The sequence below is a fragment of the Lissotriton vulgaris genome, chromosome 6 (assembly GCF_964263255.1).
Source record: "Lissotriton vulgaris chromosome 6, aLisVul1.2, whole genome shotgun sequence".
Taxonomy (NCBI): Eukaryota; Metazoa; Chordata; class Amphibia; order Caudata; family Salamandridae; genus Lissotriton; species Lissotriton vulgaris.
In genome coordinates, this window is record NC_141694.1 from 1,202,509,902 (window position 1) to 1,202,520,552 (window position 10,651).

A 10,651-nucleotide genomic window follows, 5' to 3' on the forward strand; every position below is an offset into this window, starting at 1 on the left:
GGTAATTGTGTAATTAATTTTAAGGTGTATGTTGTGGTGTTTCTAAGAGTAAAGAGTGGTATGTATTTTGTGTTAATTATTATATAGTTGTTAATTCATGTAAATTATTTAATATTTATTTTGTGTAATTGTTTGTTTTTGTGTGTGTTCTTTTTACTTTGAAAGGGGTAAAAGGTGGGTATTAAATACATTTTTAAATGTTTAATTATTAATTAATAATAGTAATAGTTTTTCTTTAAAAAATATTATTTAATAGTATTTTATTATTTTATAGATTAATTGAGGTGTGTGTTGTGGATATTATAGTGTTAAAGCATGTGTATTAAATGAATTTTTCTTTGGATTAATAACATCTTTATTCAATTATTAATTATGGTAATTATGTTGTGGTCCAAGATGGCGGATTGACGCTGCCAGTGCAGAGAACGGCTACGGTGGGGTCCGGTCGTGCTGACTATGGCTGGTAGCTGGATGCACTGTTATACGGCCGGGATTCAATCTAATTACCACTATTGACAAACCATGATAAACTTTTGACAAACTGACAAACTGTGGGAGCTGAGGAGATAACGCTGAAGCGAAAGCGGCGGATTACCTGCTTCACGGCATAGTATCGGCACAGCACTGGTAAAGCACCGGAAACACCTTGGAGCGGAGCGGAGTTGAGCGGGTTGCAGTAAAGCGGAGCGGAGCCAGGCTGGAGCTTGATGCTGCGGCTGAGGTCCCTTGAGAGCCGGGTGAGAAAGCTGGTCCAGTCTTATCAGATTACCGCGTCTCATCTCTGTGGCCTCTAGGGGCTGGACGGCCTTTGATCGGCTTAAACTACAGGATTACTGGAGTTTTGGCTCAGGCTGGCCAGGCTCATCAACGGCAGTGGCGGATTTACCCGGAATGGCGCCAAAACCTCAGACGAGGAATGCACGATCTACAAAACAGACGGGGGCAAATCTTGTGGATAAGGAAATGGCATCCACTATAGCGGCGACAGAGGCTACCACAGAAAAACCGACTATGCAGGTACCATATGGCGGAAAGAAGATGAGCAAGCAGGAGAGACCCGGACTTAATGCCAGTAAGCCACTTCTTCGCTTACCACTTTCTGCTAAAACTAACCTGGTACCTAATTTGGTGCCTGTTTAAAAATATTTTTAATCTTACTGCTAATGACTGTGTTATCGGAGGCTCCCGGTTCCCCGGGGTTACAGGGTAACATTCTTGCTAACTCAACAAACAGCGAAAATAATGTTACAACCATCGCCTTAAAAACCACCGCCGGCACTTCTTATGACGTGATGGGACTGAATATAAGCTCCCTTAAAAGCTGTCCTCCCAGCATTGATACTCAGACTCAATTAGAAGTTCAGCTAGAAAATGAGACTGATGATAATGCTAATCCTAATGCTAATATCACGCCACCTCTACCGACTTCATCTGCACCTGCGTCTATACTGATAGAGATGATGGAAGGTGGGGGCGATAATGAACTGATCGAAGGAGAAGTAACGGAGGTTGGTCAACTGTCAGCTGAAAGAGGAGAGAATATTGGGGAAACAGAAGTAGCAGGGGAGGCTGATCAGGTGGAACACTTTGAGGGAACTGATACAGATGAGAATTATAGTGACTTTCCTGACCCAGGCAATAGTACACCCTCGTGTCTAACTATAGATAAAATTATTAGTGTAAGGAAAGGGAGAGGTAAAGTGAAAAATAAAGTAAAAAAGATGGTAAATAAACCAAAACCTATGATGGCAAAAGTGATAGCAGAGAATAGCCCCATACAGAAATGGGTACCGGCTAAAGGTGGTGTTAAATCTATGGCCCTAAGGCTCTCAGGGAACAGCCCTACAGAGACGGGCATTATATCAAGGGAGACCAATAGTCTTGGTGATAAGACACCCCCTGTAGTGGATTTGGCCGACGGATCGGACACCGCGACTGCTACATTGGAAGAAGTGGAAGATGTCTCTTCTTTTCCCTCTGCTCCACATTTGGGAGCAATAGGGATAGCTCCCGTACCAGCTTCAGTAACTGTACTATCCGGGTTAGCCCCAGCCGCAGTAGTAATAAAAGATACTGGTCCTACGCTAATAGGGGCAGGTAATATCAACAGTATACCCTCCCTAACCTCTTATCAAGTTGATACACCTATTGATTGGAATCTGCATGGGGAGGTTTCCTCGTCATTTCAGATGATTTTGCAATTGCTCAGCGAGCAAAAACAGGAAGCTCAGTCTCACTATCAACAGATGCAGGAGGATAGTAGCAGGACTCAATCATCGCTTCAGGAGATGTCACGTAAATTAGGGGCTATTTCTCAGGAAATGGAAGAGCTGCACCAAAGGGTTCTCTTAACGGAAGAAAAGTCAATTGTGAAACAGCAGTGAATAAAAACGAGGCTCAGATCTCTCAAATGCAAATCAAACTCGAAGATTTAGAAAATCGACAGCGAACACAGAATCTTCGAATTTTTGGCATAATGGAAGGGGCCGAAGGAGCCGATCCCAGAGCATACATTGTACAGTTATTCCAAAAGGCATTTCCTGAGCTATCAGACTGGGATTGGGACTCACAAATACAACGAGCCCATCGGCTCCCTCTGATTCAAAGAAATAAGGGTAATCGATATCCGCGCCCAATTTTGATCTGTATTGGTAACTTTCTACTTCGCCAGGCGATTTCACTTAAAGCAAGACCTAATATCCCAGTCACTATCGATTCAACTACCTTCTTTGTCAGATCGGATCTAAGCAAACTAACTATGGAGCGGCGATGGAAACTACGACAATACATTGACCCGATAAAGGAACTGGGGGGTCAGGCTTTTCTGCAAGAACCAGTCATGTTAAAGGTTTTAAAGAATGGTCGGGTATATTACTTTATGGAAGACAAAGAGGTTGAGCATATTATGGGTAAATGGAAAAGGGAGAAAAATGGACATTGAAATATTTCTTGTCTATCTTATGGATAATGATGAATTATGGAATTATTCTAGACACAGGGTGATCATGATTGGATTTTGGTCGTTTACTAGTGGAACTTGCAGTTAAATTCGAAATCTTAAATGTTTCCCCTTTTTTTTACAAGACACTGCAAGATATGATACGTAGCTATGAGTTTGTAATACTGCATGGCCGGCTCTTCGGGGCCGCGACTCTGCATTTGCTGCCACTTCAACGGCAGCTGGGTTAATAGGGGGACCTGTAGGTAGGAACAGAACTGGGAGGGGTGGGACAGTACTCTGCAAGGTAGGGGCTGGCGGGGTGGTATGGTTCAGGGGAAAAAAGGCATCATAGGGGCAAGTAATTTAATAATACTACGGTGTAGCGAGGCTGATTTGTTTTGGTATATTGAAATCAAGGATATGAAAATGTATTATATCAAATGTATCAATTAAACTGTTTGGTATGGAATGTGGCGGGTTTAAATAGTAGGACTAAGAGAAGTCTGGTGTCTGAGGAGCTTAAAATGTATAACCCACAGATTGCAGTAATAACTGATACTCATGTAGCATACAAAGATAGGAAACTATTTAAACAACTTGGTTATGATACTTTGGTATGCACGGCACGGATTTTAATGCTTCAATTCGGGGGTGGCAATCTTAAAACATAAACAGCTTAAGTTAGAAGTAAATAAAACATTGACGGATAAAGCTGGCAGATGGGCAATTGTACAGTTAACAATCGAAGGCTGTAAATATACAATCTGCGGTATCTATGCATCTAATATAGATGAACCTAGAATTATTGATCAAATTAATGTGGAGCTGCTTGGTTGGGAAGGGGAGTGTATCGGGCTAGGAGATTTTAATTGCATTATGGACTACAATTTGGATACAACTAGAAGGAGATCATTCCAAAGAATGCGAAAGACTAGGGCTGCTATTTGGGATCTGGAGGCAATACATCAAATTAAAGACGCTTGGAGATATTTACACCCTAACATAGCTGGCTATACTTATTATTCTGCCGCACACAAATTATGCTCACGCATAGATATGGTCTGGGTCTCGGATTCTATCCTGGAAACTAGCACTATGGTAATATGCCCCAGAGTCACCTCTGACCACAACCCTATTCTTTTGACATTTGAGGTAATGATTGAAAGACAAGCTCCTCGCCCTTTTTCATTCCGTAGATATTTATTCTCGGATGCTATCTTTTTAGATCAATTAAAAGAACATATAAAAGAATTCATAGATATAAATATTCACTCTGCCTCACCAAGAATAGTGTGGGATGCATGTAAAGCGAGCATTCGAAGGTTCTCAGAACAGTATATCTGGCAACAAAATAAGGAACGTATGTGTCAAAATGAGAAAACGATAGCTGATATACTTTATATTGAAAATCTATTGCCTGAAGCTCTGCTAAAAGGGGATAACGTGGAAGCATTAAACTTTAAATTAATTGAGTTAAAATCAGCTCTAAAAAATCTCCTTAGGGAAAAAAGTATTATTCAACTTAAAAAATATCAATTAAGTCAATATGAAGTGGGTGAAAGGATAGGCAAACTTTTAGCGTATAAAGTGGCTGAAGCTCGAGCTCAAATGGCTATTAAAGAAATTAAAGGGACTAATAATCAAATATTCCAGGATTCTAAAGCAATTCTGCAGCAATTTGCTCAGTACTATCAAGAGCTATACACACCCGAAAGTGAGGTTAGTAATGATAAGATCAAAAAATATCTATCTTTGAATAAAGGTATGACTATTGAGGCAGAACAATCAGACCAATTAGCGTGGGATATCACACCGGCAGAAATCAGAATAGCTATTAATTCTTTGGCACCTGGTAAAGCTACGGGAGAAGATTCGATCCCTATAGAATTATTTAAAACTTGTGCAGAGGAATTGATACCTTTATTAGTTAAGGTCATTCAAGCTATCGGGAATGGGGAGCAAGCGCCAAAGTCCTGTACCTCGACTCAAATCATTTTTTTTCTTAAAGGCAAGCCAGCTTATGAAAGAGGGTCTTATAGACCTATATCGCTTATAAACAGCGATGCTAAAATATTTGCAAAGATATTAGGAACTAGGCTGGCACCACTAATGTCACAAATGGTATCACCCCAACAACATGGTTTCATCCCTAAGAGGGACACTATGGCCCATATCAATATGGCCATTATGGCTTTTGATGTGGCGCGGATCGAGCCAACCCCACTCGGTATGATTTTATTAGATGCAGAGAAAGCATTTGACCGAGTGGGGTGGGGCTTTTTATGGGCCACACTTTAGGCTTTTGGCATAAAAGGCCAATATCTGAAGTGGATTCAATCACTTTATGATGAGCCTATGGGTAAAATCTCCTATAAGGGCAAATGCTCCTCTATTTTTTCGATTAAACGTGGGACAAGACAGGGGTGCCCTCTGTCGCCTCTTTTATTTGCCCTTATAATGGAACCATTCTTGATTGCATTGCAGAGTCAAGATATAATCTGCTTTTTTGTAAACGGTGCAGACTCCCTCAAAATAACTGTCTACGCTGACAATGTTGCGGTTTACTCCACTAATGTTTTGGAAGCTATGAAGGGCATTATAATAGAGGCAGGGGAATTCGGCTTGGTTTCGGGATACAGACTTAATACTGGCAAGACCCAAATTGTTATGAATTATAAACCATCAAGCTCAGTGATGGGGGTATGTGAAGTAGCTACCTATTTGGGGGTTAAAATCTCTTCAGATATTAATTTAATTTTTTCTTTAAATTACGAGTCGCTACTAAAAGAAACTTACTTCATTTAAGAAATGGCACAAACTACCCTTGAGTATTATCGGCCGAATAAACATGGTCAAAATGAAAATACTACCCAAATACTTATATCTTTTTCGTTCGATTCCTCTACGGATAAATAATTCTTATTTTAATAGATTAGATGGTATTATTAGTAGTTTTATTTGGGGGTACACGAAAGCCTGACGCGCTGTCACATTGCTTAAATTACCATTTAATCATGGAGGATTAGGTTTAACTGACTTTAAAGCTTATTATTGGTCTACTTTTTTGATTCGCTTTCAGAGTTTGAAAATCCCCGATAAATGTTTATATTTTCATAAATTTGTGTTAGGGGAGGACGCAAATATGTTCCTATACAGGTTAAATGACCCTAATTATTTTAAACTCGTGAAATTTAAGACGGTACTAGACCTTGTTAATATTTGGCGATCTATTCTGGTTAAGTGTAAAACTTCTCTTTTTCATTATAGAACCCCATTGTGGTTCAACCCGGGTTTACCGGGAATCTTCCATGACTCAGCAGGTTTAATATTGTTAGAATCTGGTATCAAAAAGCTGGGAGATTTGTTTGATCACAACGGGTTTTGTACATTTGAAAGGTGGAAGGCTTGCTATAATCTCTCAGAGGGTGCCCGGTTTAAGTATTATTAAATTAGAGACTATCTAGCACGGAAATTAGGACTGCTGAATATTCTGGATTCTGATTTATGGAATTGTATTTATAGAGAAAATGATAAAGGTTGGATTAGTACTGGTTATAAGACACTTATGGATTATAGAAATGATGACTCTACAAAATTTGCCGAGAAATGTAGCAAGAAGCTAGGAATTGATGTGGCTCCAAATTTAATTACCTTTTCTCTAAATAGCTTAAACCGCTCTGTCCATTCTTCCAGTCTAAAGCTGCAGCTATTTAAAACCATATGTCAACTCTACTATACACCAGACAGGATTCTTAAATAGGCATATTATAATGACATCAACAAACGTACGAAATGCCCAAAATGCAATTTAAGAGCAGCTGATATTACGCATATGTTTTTTACTTGTCCACAATTAACTGAATTTTGGAAAGGTGTAACCAAAATTATGTCTGAGAAATTAGCATGTCCGATAGTATTAACAGTTGATGTGCTTGTGGGCAACTGGTGGCTACAGGTTTCATTGTGATTTATTGAATATTCTAATTTCATGCGCTAGATTAATAATAGCTAGGGTCTGGATTCAACATAACCCACCGATGGTCATGGAATGGTGGAGCCTTGTAAAGGAAATTTATAATATGGAATATTCTTTAGCAACAACAAGGGGTTTTCAAGCTAAACTGAAAGTGGAAAGGATTTGGGGACTCCTAATGTCATGATGATACTAATTTTACCATTTTTCTTTTCTTGATACTATAGGTACTTAATGTTCTATGAGTTTTGCTTAGCCTTGCTGAAGATATTGTATTGTATTAATTATGTTTTGATGTTTGTATGAAACTTTTTCTGCTATGTGCTTGTCCCTTTTAATGAAAAAAGGGGAATTATGGAAATACATTTAATTAAAAATGTTGTAGTATTTTGTTATTGGTGTGGTGTTATAAGGTAGGAAATAAAATAAATACATTCATGTTTAAAATACATTTTTTGTTTGTTAAAATTTGCTACTTTTAAATGTTTCTAAATATATTTATTAATGTATTTATATATTATTTGTAGGCTTTGTTATATGTAAATATTTTATAATAGGTGTCCTGTTTATAAGTTTAATATATTTAATTTTATATTTTTAAAATATTGTTTGTTTTTATGATTGATAACATTTGGAGGTTTATGCGGCATTGGGGACCCAAGGAGGAATTTATTTTGGGAGGCACATTAACTTTTAGGGTGGTGAACTTTGTGATGCCGTCCCCCTCCCTCCCGGACATTTTCTTACCTGAAGATGGCATTCTGGGACTTGTAGGCGATATTTCACTTGCCACAAATTTGAATCATCAAGGGGGCGGAGCAATCACTCACAAACAGGGCGCAGCTGGGTATTTTATACCGTGACTTGCATCGCGCACCCTGTGAACACTTCTAGGCACTGAGGAAGGCTGTATAGTATGCCGAAATGCATTTGCCGTGGTTTTGTGTTCCGAATAAAGGCCTCCAGAACGTCCCCGCCTGTGGTCTCTTCTTCTTCTGCTGGAGGAGTATTTCCTGGATATTTCCGCGTGGACGCCAACATCCACGCTCAGAGACCCCCGCATTACAAAGTGGCTGTGGTGTTGTTGGCTTCTGTTTCGACGGTCTGCTGTGTTCCAGGGTACTGGATTTTCACCACAACCTACCACCGATCTCGGGAGAAACTGGGCGGCGGGCTATGTGGAATGCTTTCCCGATGCCCCTGCCTCCACTTGGCCCGGAGGTTTGGAGGTTTATGCGGCATTGGGGACCCAAGGAGGAATTTATTTTGGGAGGCACATTAACTTTTAGGGTGGTGAACTTTGTGATGCCGTCCCCCTCCCTCCCGGACATTTTCTTACCTGAAGATGGCATTCTGGGACTTGTAGGCGATATTTCACTTGCCACAAATTTGAATCATCAAGGGGGCGGAGCAATCACTCACAAACAGGGCGCAGCTGGGTATTTTATACCGTGACTTGCATCGCGCACCCTGTGAACACTTCTAGGCACTGAGGAAGGCTGTATAGTATGCCGAAATGCATTTGCCGTGGTTTTGTGTTCCGAATAAAGGCCTCCAGAACGTCCCCGCCTGTGGTCTCTTCTTCTTCTGCTGGAGGAGTATTTCCTGGATATTTCCGCGTGGACGCCAACATCCACGCTCAGAGACCCCCGCATTACAAAGTGGCTGTGGTGTTGTTGGCTTCTGTTTCGACGGTCTGCTGTGTTCCAGGGTACTGGATTTTCACCACAACCTACCACCGATCTCGGGAGAAACTGGGCGGCGGGCTATGTGGAATGCTTTCCCGATGCCCCTGCCTCCACTTGGCCCGGAGGTTTGGAGGTTTATGCGGCATTGGGGACCCAAGGAGGAATTTATTTTGGGAGGCACATTAACTTTTAGGGTGGTGAACTTTGTGATGCCGTCCCCCTCCCTCCCGGACATTTTCTTACCTGAAGATGGCATTCTGGGACTTGTAGGCGATATTTCACTTGCCACAAATTTGAATCATCAAGGGGGCGGAGCAATCACTCACAAACAGGGCGCAGCTGGGTATTTTATACCGTGACTTGCATCGCGCACCCTGTGAACACTTCTAGGCACTGAGGAAGGCTGTATAGTATGCCGAAATGCATTTGCCGTGGTTTTGTGTTCCGAATAAAGGCCTCCAGAACGTCCCCGCCTGTGGTCTCTTCTTCTTCTGCTGGAGGAGTATTTCCTGGATATTTCCGCGTGGACGCCAACATCCACGCTCAGAGACCCCCGCATTACAAAGTGGCTGTGGTGTTGTTGGCTTCTGTTTCGACGGTCTGCTGTGTTCCAGGGTACTGGATTTTCACCACAACCTACCACCGATCTCGGGAGAAACTGGGCGGCGGGCTATGTGGAATGCTTTCCCGATGCCCCTGCCTCCACTTGGCCCGGAGGTTTGGAGGTTTATGCGGCATTGGGGACCCAAGGAGGAATTTATTTTGGGAGGCACATTAACTTTTAGGGTGGTGAACTTTGTGATGCCGTCCCCCTCCCTCCCGGACATTTTCTTACCTGAAGATGGCATTCTGGGACTTGTAGGCGATATTTCACTTGCCACAAATTTGAATCATCAAGGGGGCGGAGCAATCACTCACAAACAGGGCGCAGCTGGGTATTTTATACCGTGACTTGCATCGCGCACCCTGTGAACACTTCTAGGCACTGAGGAAGGCTGTATAGTATGCCGAAATGCATTTGCCGTGGTTTTGTGTTCCGAATAAAGGCCTCCAGAACGTCCCCGCCTGTGGTCTCTTCTTCTGCTGGAGGAGTATTTCCTGGATATATATATATATATATATATATATTTTTTTTTTTTGTCAATTGTTTAAGTTTTGTTAGTAATTTTTGTTTTTCTGCTATTCAACATGTTCCCTAATGTTGCAATCACTGTAGTGGAAATACTAATTTAACCTCACCGCTATCCAGCACTTTCCCTACTGTTGCATTCACTGGAGTGGCAATTGTAATTTTTACCACTCCGCTATCTGTCACTTTACCTACTCGTGCACTCACTGAAGTGGGAATTTTAATTTTTACCCCTCCACTATCCAACACTTTCCCTACTGTTGCACTCACTGGAGTGGGCATAGTAATTTTTACCCCTCCGCTGTCCAACATTTTCCCTAATGTTGCACTCACTGGAGTTGGAATAGTAAATTTATTTACTCCGCTATTCAACACTTACCCTACTTTTGCAATAAATAAAGATAATAGTTAATACATTATTTTTAGTAAATATATATGTATATATGTATACATTTTTATGTTTGTATGTTTATATTTTTTAAATTAGGTTTAGTTGTTATATTTAGTTAAAATATATTAAATTGAATTATTTTGTTAAACATATTAATATTTAATATATTTACTTTATATTCTTTAATTTTATATATATTTTTAAATCAATATTTTTTACATCTATAGTTTTTTACCTCAATATTTTTTATTCAATAGTTTTGTACTTACCTGTTAAGGTATTGAAGTAGATATTTTTGCAGCCAATATTTATTTTCTCGATAGTTTAACATCGATGTTTGTGATTTGGGAAGAGTAGGGACCCCTACATGCAATGAAGTAACTTGTTAGCCATAGGAAAAATACCATTGAGGGAAAAAAGAAGCTAGCAACAAGTGTACAATAATCGCAAAACTTACAAATTCCAGGACACCATAATGATAGTTATTCAAAAAACATTGTGTAATATTACTAATGAATGACTATATCCA